The following is a 9,240-nucleotide window of genomic DNA, read 5'->3' as shown; positions in this document are numbered from 1 at the left end:
GCTGTGTGAACTTGGGCAAGTCACTTAACCCCAACTGCCCTCCAAAAAGCAAAAAAACAAAAAACCCCAGTATTGCTATTACTGTTTATGCCCTAAGGCCTTCCTGGTTCTGTTCATTTTGGTCTTCATCATTATACAAATGCTAACAGAAACCAAATTAAACAACAGACTAAAACTAACAAAAGTAAATAACTAAAACAGAAAAGGAAATGAGAAAAAAGTTTAGAACTATGATCAGCAATCATTTGCTAAATGAGCACTTCTCTATTTTCTTTTTCCATAGCATAGCCTGTAGAGAAAATTTCCTTTTATCCATTGAAAGTATCCTTATGGAAATATTAAAAGGAAATAGGCGTTCATAAGTGATTTTTCTGGAGCATCTTACACCTTTACAGTCACACAATTGACTGAAAGGCAGGAGAATGCAAGATGCCAATTAGACAACAAATAATTATTAAGTACCTGTTTTGTGCTAGGTATAGTGCTTACTCCTGGGGACACAAAAAAGAGAACAAGAAAAATAAAACAAAATACCCCAACCCCTACTTTTGAGGAATAATAGCTAGCATTTATATAGCACCTGCTATGTGTCAGGCCCTATGCTAAGTACTCTATAATTATCCTCACAACAACTCTGGGAGGTAGGTGCTCTTATTATCTCCATTTTACAGATGAGGAAACTGAGGCAAAAAGAGGTTATGACTTGCCCAAGATCACACATGGAGGATGTCTCATAGAGAGTCTAGACAGAAGAGGGTGTCTCTATAAATGATGAGATCCTCTAGACACTACTGTTTGTGTGTAAATTTATGGTGAAAGTATCTCAGCCCACATTTGAATTTAGGTCTTCCTGACTCCAGGCCCAGCACTCTATCAAGTATACCACCTAGCTACCTCCCAGTCTAATGGGACAGACAAGTAAACAACTGTGCATGAACAAGATAAAAACAAGATAAATTGGAGATGATCACAGAGAAAAGGTATTAGCATTAAGGTGGATTGGAAAGGTTTCTCAGGTGGGATTTTAGTTAGGACTCAAAGGAAGCCAGAAAGGGCTCACATTTATTGATGGTTGATTATAAAACAGCCTTGATTTATTAGAGAAAAGCACAAACTTCAAGGCTTTGTCTTGACAAGGATCCTTTCATGCATAGGTGTTAGGGTCGTACAATAATCCTTGATAAATGTTTTCGGTGGGAAGACAAGTTTCCCTTGGGGGGGGACTTCGAAAATGTGATTTCCCATAAGCCTGTGTGGTAATTTTACAGACTAATGGCAGGCTTCCTCTCCTCCATTGCCCCCAGCTAATACAGTCTTTCAAACCAGGAAACTTGTGAAAAGAATGGCAGTTTGGAAAAGAGTGCTGAGGGAAGTTAGGAACTAGATGGCAAGGAAGAAATGATTATAGTTGCTACATGTAGTCCATACTGGGACTAGCACGGCATTGGCAGCAGCCCCTGTGGGACCAGAGGCAGCAAGATGCAGGGTTACGTTTTTCCCTTAGTTCCTGAGCAAAAAGTCTGCATATCTGAAACATGTTCTCAGTGTAATGAGAAGTGTCAACATTCTCTCTAATTGCAGTGCCAAGAAGTCTATACACTGAAGATTTGCTGCTGTGGAAAAATGTAAAAGAAAATAATGCAGGTCACCCACACAAGTTCCCTTGAATCTCCTATAATTGATTGAGTTTCTACTACTTCTCCTGCTTTGGTGGGAGACAGGAGAGTTATTTGGAGAGTGGTGAAAACTGCTCCTAAATTACCTATATATCTTTTTTATTGTATCAAGAGGCAAGGGGGAGTGGGGAAGGACTGAGTATGTAACCTGGAGGTTAAGAGGGTGGGTGCATTCTGGAAATGATGTTAAGAGTGTTTTCCATGACTAATGTGGAAATATCTTTAATATGATTGTACATGTATGGCCTGTATCAGATTGCACGCTGTCTTAGGGAGGGGGGAGGTCAAAGAGGGGGAGAATATTTAAAACTCAAAATCTTATAAAAGTGAATGCTGAAAACTAAAAATACACATTTTTTTAAAAAAGGTGTTTTCTTTTACTGCATTTTCCTATTTATATCCCATTTCTATTTTAAGTAAATTGCCCTTTCCCACCATTACAGTGTAATATCATGTGATTAGCATAGCAGCTGTTCAAGGAGAGGAAATTCAGGGAGAAAAAAACAATAATGGGGGCTCAGAGTATTAATTTGAGTAGATATGTACACAGATTGGGTTATATAAAAGTAGTGAAGGGACCTTTTACAAATATAACTGAAATATCACTTTAACTGTTCTCTGATTATTAAAGTCACGCAAAGCACAAGTCAGATATGCCTTCCTTAACATTAGATGTATGTTAGAGAGATAGATTAGGGAGTATATAAGGGACATAGATGTATGTTCACCAAAGGTCTTTGACACTCATGGAGGATGTCTTACAAAGAGTCTAGATGTAAGAGGTTATCTCTATAAATGTTGAGATCCTCTAGCCCTGTTTGTGTGTAAATTTATGGTGATTATTTTGAGCTTCAAAATGTTATCCAAAAATTGCACCAAAGAGATTGGCTTAAAAATCTATACTTGCAAAGCTTAATGGATAGAAAATGCCTTTTTGATAACCAGTTTATTGAGTTAGTTATCAATACATATCACCAGGGAGATGTAATATTAGGAGAGGAATTGGACCAATCATGTAGTGAGAATAAGGGGAAACAAACAGATAGACTGTCAGAGTGCGGTACCTATTAAATGTAAAACGACCTAGAGCAGGAGTTCTTTAGCTAGTGTCTACGAATTAAAAAAAAATTCTCTTATATAATACTTAAAAATATTTGTTTTCCTTTTTTGCCCTGTGTATTTTCCTATATACTGAATATTTCCTATTTATTTTATTTTGTGCTTTTAAAGGTAACATAGCCTCACCTCAACTACTGCAGGAGTCCATAACACAAATATGGTTCAGAATCTCTGAACTAAAAGAAGGTCTCAAGAACAGTGGCTAGGGGTTGGGGGGCAGAGTCAAGATGGCAGAGTAGAAACAGGACCTCCACGGGCTCTGGCTCTCACCACCTCCAATCCATGTAAAAGGGGACTCTGAACAAACTTTGGAGCTACAGAACCCACAAAATGACACAGAGAAGCTAACCTCCTGCTGAGGATAGCCTGGCAGACCAGCAACAAGTGGCCAGCGAAGAGCTCTGGGAGCCGAGCCCAGCTCCACTCTGAGATTTTAGCCCCAGGGTGGGCCTGACCAACCACCAGCTGGAGGGAGATCACCAGCTGTGGCGTTCCAGAATTATCAACACATAGATGCTAAGGACAAAGTGAGAGGTCGGTGCAGTGTGGACTTTGGGACCCAGTAGTTGGGAGTGTGTCAGCTTTTGCCCTCAGGGTGAGAAGCTGCTGAGGGCTATGACACAGCCACTACCACATGGCAGCTTCAGCTCCTGGCCTACAGAGTGTTGAGGGACCAAGCGACTAGTCTGAGGGATAATCGCTCTTGCTTTAACCTGCTTGGATCTGGATTTCAGTCTAGGGTGGAGGTCCTGAGGTGTGTGACCAGCTTGCCAGAGAATGTGGAGGCTTCAGAGAGGGCACCCAACTAATACCTCCAGCAGCTGAGAAAATCCCGGTGTTTGGTATGAAACTCCCCTGATGGGTAGCAGAGTCCTACTGTGGCAAAAAGCCCAAAATCAAGTAATTGAGTGGCAATATGACCAGGCAAAGGAAGCAAAGCAAACAGAAGAATCCAACATTAGACTCCTATTTTGGGGACAAAAAGGAGCAAAGCATGGAACAGGAGGAAGACAGTGAAGTCAGAACTCCTGCACCAAAAGCTTCAAAGGAAAATACGAGCTGGTTACAGGCTATAGAGGACCTTAAGAAGCAGATAAGAGAAGTGGAGGAAAAATTGGGAAGAGAAATGAGAACAATGCAAGAAAATTATGAAATGAGAGTCAACAAACTGACTGAAGAAAATAACACCTTAAAAAATAGACTAACTCAAATGGCAAAAGAGGCTCAAAAAGGCAACGAGGAGAAGAATGCCTTAAAAAGCCGAATTTGCCAGATGGAAAGAGAATCTCAAAAGCTCACTGAGGAGAATCATTCCTTCAGAATTAGATTGGAGCAAATGGAAGCTAATGACTTTATGAGAAATCAAGATGTTGTTAAACAGATCCAAACAAATGAAAGAATAGAAGGCAATGTGAAATATCTCATGGGAAAAACCACTGACCTGGAAAATAGATCCAGGAGAGAGAATTTAAAAATTATTGGACTACCTGAAAGCCATGATCAAAGAAAGAACCTAGAAACCATCCTCCAAGAAATTCTCAAGGAAAACTGCCCTGATGTTTTAGAACCTGAGGGCAAAATAGAGGTTGAAAGAATCCACTGATCACCTCCTGAAAAATATCCCCAAAAGAAAGCTCCTAGGAATATTATAGCAAGGTTCCAAAATTCCCAGATCAAGGAGAGAATATTACAAGCAGCCAGGAAGAAACAATTTGAATATTGTGGAAACACAATCAGGATAACCCAGGATCTGGCAGCTTCTACACTGAGGGATTGAAGGGCTTGGAATATGATATTCCAGAGGGCAAAGGAGCTGGGATTAAAACAAAGAATCACCTACCCAGCAAAACTGAGTATCATGTTCCAGGGGAACATATGGTCATTCAGTGGAATAGAGGACCTTCAAGCACTCTTGATGAAAAAAACAGAGTTGAATAGAAAATTTGATATTCAGATACAAGAAGCAAGAGAAGCATGAGAAGGTAAACAGGAAAAAAAATCATAAGGAACTTATCTAAGTTGAACTATTAACATTCCTACCGGGAAAAATGATAATTGTAACTGATGAGACTTTTCTCAGTATGAAAATAGTGGAAGGGAATAGAAAAATATATGTACATATCTATCTATCTATCTATCTATCTATCTATCTATATCGCAGAATATACAAGCATATGAATACATATGTGAATATGTGTATATATGTTTACAGGTATACATAGATAGAGGGCACAGGACCAATTTAATAGGAAGGGATGATACTTAAAAGGTGAAATTCAGAGGTGAGAGAGGAATATAATGAGAGGAGATGGGGAGAGACAGAATGGGGTAAACTATCTCATATAGAAGAGGCAAGGGAAAATGGTTACAATGGAGGGGAAGAATAGGAAGGCAAAAGGGAATTGGTCAACTTTATTCTCATTGAATTTGGCTAGGGGAGTGTATCAGCAAGCACCCCAGCATCCCCAGGGTGGCTGCCAACACAGGTCCTTAGATCTGCTTTGTTAAAGGAAAGCAACTCAAAATGGGTTAACAAGCTTACTTTAATCAGTCAAATATGTATCATTTACCTAGTTCAGGGGAAAAAGGTCAGCACCCCAAACTTCAGAATATACAGATAGAATTATCAAGATAGAGAAACAGATCAAGTAGACAGGTTTCCAAACTGTCCAATCATTACATCCATACCAAATCAACATCTGGGTTTTTCAAAGCCAGGGGGCTCTCAACAACAGCTTCCCAGAGTCTCATCTGATCAAATCACAGAATACTTCTCAAAGTGAGCCCCAAAGTAAAGCCTCACATCAGGGATTATATAGCCTTCTCCTGGGTCAGAGAATGTAACCACCCTCTTGAACCACTGCCCAATCACACAGCGTCCAGGTGTGGGCATTCCTGAAAACCAAACCTCCTGCCACAGGCTTCATGTGACCACATTCAGCCTATTAGGAGGCAGAGTATATTTTCAAATCCAGGAAGGTTCTCAGAGTCTATTAAGCCAATCAAAGGGCCTAGGGGCAGGGAAGATCTTTAAATTTGCATTTCCATTACAGGGAGGGAATGAAATACACACTAAATAGGGTATCTCACCCTACAGGAGAGTAGGGGGGAAGGGGATGAGAGGGGGTATGATGGAAGGGAGGGCAGGCTGTGGGGGAGGGAAGTTGGAAGCATCCACTTTTGAAAAGGGACAGGATCAAAGTAGAGAATAGAACAAGTGGGAGGTGGGATAGGAGGGAGGGAAATATAGTCAGTCTTTTACAATATATCTACTATGTTAATGTTTTGCATTAGCCACACATGTACAACCTATACTGAACTGCTTATCTTCCCAGTAAGGGTGGGTGACAAGGGAGGAAGGGAATGAATCTAGAATTCAAAGTTTTAAAATCAAATGTTTAATATATATATATATATGTATGTATATACTATCATTAATACTATTTTACATGTAATCAGGAAATAAGATATCCAGGCACTGGGGCACAGAGATCCACCACGCCCTACTGGAAAAGTGGAAGGAGGTATGGAAGAAGATATGGGAGAGAGCAGATTGGAGGAGGGGATATCCTGTGGGACTGCTTTTTTGGGGCGGTGGGTAGGGGAAAAACAGGGAGAAAATTTGTAATTCAAAATCTGGCAGAAATGAATGATGTAAATCAGAAGTTAATAAAGCATTTGAAAAATGAAAAAAAAAAAGGACAGTGGCTAGCTTCTCCATGAAAGATCTATGGGAGAACATAGGCATGAATTGCATTGGATAGAAAATTGGTTTTTGGTCTGCATCACTTGAGAACACCCTCATCAGTGAGAGCACAAACCCATCTAGTTCTTGAAAATTTAAATATTTAACCTGTTACAAATTGATTTGGATAAAGGGATATATGCCATCTTTCTCAAATTTATAGATGACAATGGAGTGAAACAAGGTTGTGTGCTTGCTTCCATGCTTTTTAGTATGATGAGGATGTACTCACAACATCAAGGTCAGCTATTGAACTGGTGGTAAATTCTTCAACCTGAAAAGGCTACAAGTCAAGAACAAAGCAGAGGGAATGTTGGTGCATGATTTTTGTTTGCAGATGATTGTGCTCTCAATGAAGCCACTGAAGCTGAAATGCAACAACATACAGATCAGTTCTCTGCTGCTTGTGCTAATTTTGGCTTAACAACTAATATCAAGAAAACATAGGTGCTTCATCAGCCACCACCACAACCATCCATATGTGGAACCATTGCTTACAGCAAATGGAGATGTTTTGAATGCTGTGGATAAGTTCACTCACCTTGGGTATCTTCCAGTGATGTACACATTGATAATGAGGTTGACACACGCATTGCCAGAGCTAGCTCAGTGTTTGGGAGGCTCTGAAGGAAAGTATGGCAGAGAAGAGGTACTAGACTGACTACCAGACTGAAGGTCTACAGAGCTGTTGTGCTGACCTTATTGTGTTATGCCTGTGAAACCCGGACAGTTTACCAGTGACATGCCAGGAAACTGAATCGCGTCCATTTGAATAGCCTTAGGAAGATTCTGAAGATCACCTGACAGGATAAGATATGGGACACTGAGATTCTCACTCAAACTAAACTGCCAAGCACTCAAACTCTCTGCTTTAGAGAGTGCAACTCCGATGTGCTGGCCATGTTGTTCTAATGCAAAATGTACACTTGCCAAAAAGACAGTTTTATGGAGAACTCACATACGCAGGTGTTCACACGATGGTCAGAAGAAGTGATACAAGGAAAGGTCTCTCTTAAGAACTTTGTGATTGTGTGACATGGGAGACACTGGCATGCCCTCATCAGAGAAGGCGCTGTGCTCTATGAGCAAAGCAGAATTGAAAAAGCTCAAAGGAAACACAGGATGTGCCAATTTAGAGAATCCACCCCAAATGGTGACATGGACTATTTGTGCCCGACCTGTGGTAGAGCATCTGAGCTTTTATTGGTCTGATCAGTCACAGTTGGACACACTGAAACTGGACTCTAGCATAGTGGTGTCACTTTGGTCCTTTTCAAGAACAAAGGACAACAACGGACCATAGATGACAAGAAGCTAGAAGGAAGGTTAGCAGGTTGGATGGCCCAATTGCTGTCCCCAAAGATCTAGGAGAGGTAAGATAGAGTAGTGAATATAATAGCATGTTGCATATGTATAATATAACCTCATTGATTAACTGGTTAATTGATAATAAGATAAATTTTATCAGAGATAATAATATAAAGTCCTACACTTGGACCCTTCCTTCTCCCCCATCAAACAAGTCCAGTATAGGGGATTTATGACTGGACAATTCTGTGTGTGTGTGTGCGTGCATATTTCTAAAGACTTTTCATGTTTAGTAGACTGCAAGCTCAATGAGTCAATAATAAAAAATAAATGCTAAATTGATCTTTGCCTGTATGCACCATGCAATATTCAGAATGAGCAGTTAGGTTAGACCTTCATACACAGCATTGTGTTTAGTTCTGCTTGATGCATTTCAGGCAAGATAATGACACGATAGAACAGTACAGAGGGACAGTGGATACGATGCTAATAGGACTGGAGAACCTGCTGTAGAGCAGTGCTGGATTTGGAATCAGAGGACATGGGTCTGTAATGTTGGCAGAGACCTGAGCCTTTCTGGTCTCAGTTTCCTCATCTGCAAAATGTGTAGGTTGTAGTACTAGACAACCTCTAAAGTCTCTTTCCATTCTAAATCTGTGATTTGGTCATTTTTATTCTGGAGAAGACCTGATGGTAAAGGTGGGAAAAGGGGAGGATGAAAGAGGAGGCAATGATAGTTATCTTCAAGAATTCCTCTTGGGGGCCGCTAGGTGGTGCAGTGAGTAGAGCACCGGCCCTGGAGTCAGGAAGACCTGAGTTCAAATTTGACCTCAGACACTTAACACAAAAACTAACCGTGTGACCTTGGGCAAGTCACTTAACCCCAATTGCCCTCCCCCCAAAAAAGAGGCAAGAAGAATTGGTTTTTAGATCAGGTGCTACAAACTTGGAGAGGCCGAGCAAAACGATAGAAAGGACAATGGCTCTGGAATCAGAGGTTCAAGGTTTAAATTTTGCTGTGCTTAATACACGTGTGACTTTAGGTCAATCACTTAACCTCTCAGCCTGAGTTTTCTATTCCGTTGGCTGGACTCGAGAAACTTCGCCTGCAGTTCGGAATTAATCCTATTAATTTTATGTTTAACACAACACTAGGCACATAGTGATTCAATTCAATAAAACAAACACATTTATTAAGTGCCCACCATTTGCCAGATATGTTAAGTGATGGAAAAACAAATAAAAAGTTGCAGCCCTTCAGCGGCGCACAATCTAACGGGGAGGAACACAGAAGGCAGCTGCAAAGGGCGGGTGGGACCCTGGTGGTATCACGTTCTTCGCAGTTGAAACCACGCCGAGCTCAGGGACGCGAAGCGGAGGCTTAGCCGGGGT

At 40.8% G+C, this 9,240-nt stretch overlaps 1 protein-coding gene across 1 annotated transcript in view; it reads right to left on the bottom strand.

The window, feature by feature from the left end:
* The window catches only part of SLU7 (SLU7 homolog, splicing factor), a 303,021-nt gene that overhangs the window by 43,355 nt on the left and 250,426 nt on the right, over positions 1 to 9,240 (bottom strand). The window lies entirely within an intron of this gene.

The sequence above is a fragment of the Petaurus breviceps genome, unplaced genomic scaffold, assembly GCF_028583685.1.
Source record: "Petaurus breviceps papuanus isolate PSGF00001 unplaced genomic scaffold, PetGlider_PUasm1.0 551, whole genome shotgun sequence".
Taxonomy (NCBI): Eukaryota; Metazoa; Chordata; class Mammalia; order Diprotodontia; family Petauridae; genus Petaurus; species Petaurus breviceps.
Note: the sequence above shows the minus strand (reverse complement) of the source record. Positions and strands in the feature narration are given on the sequence as shown.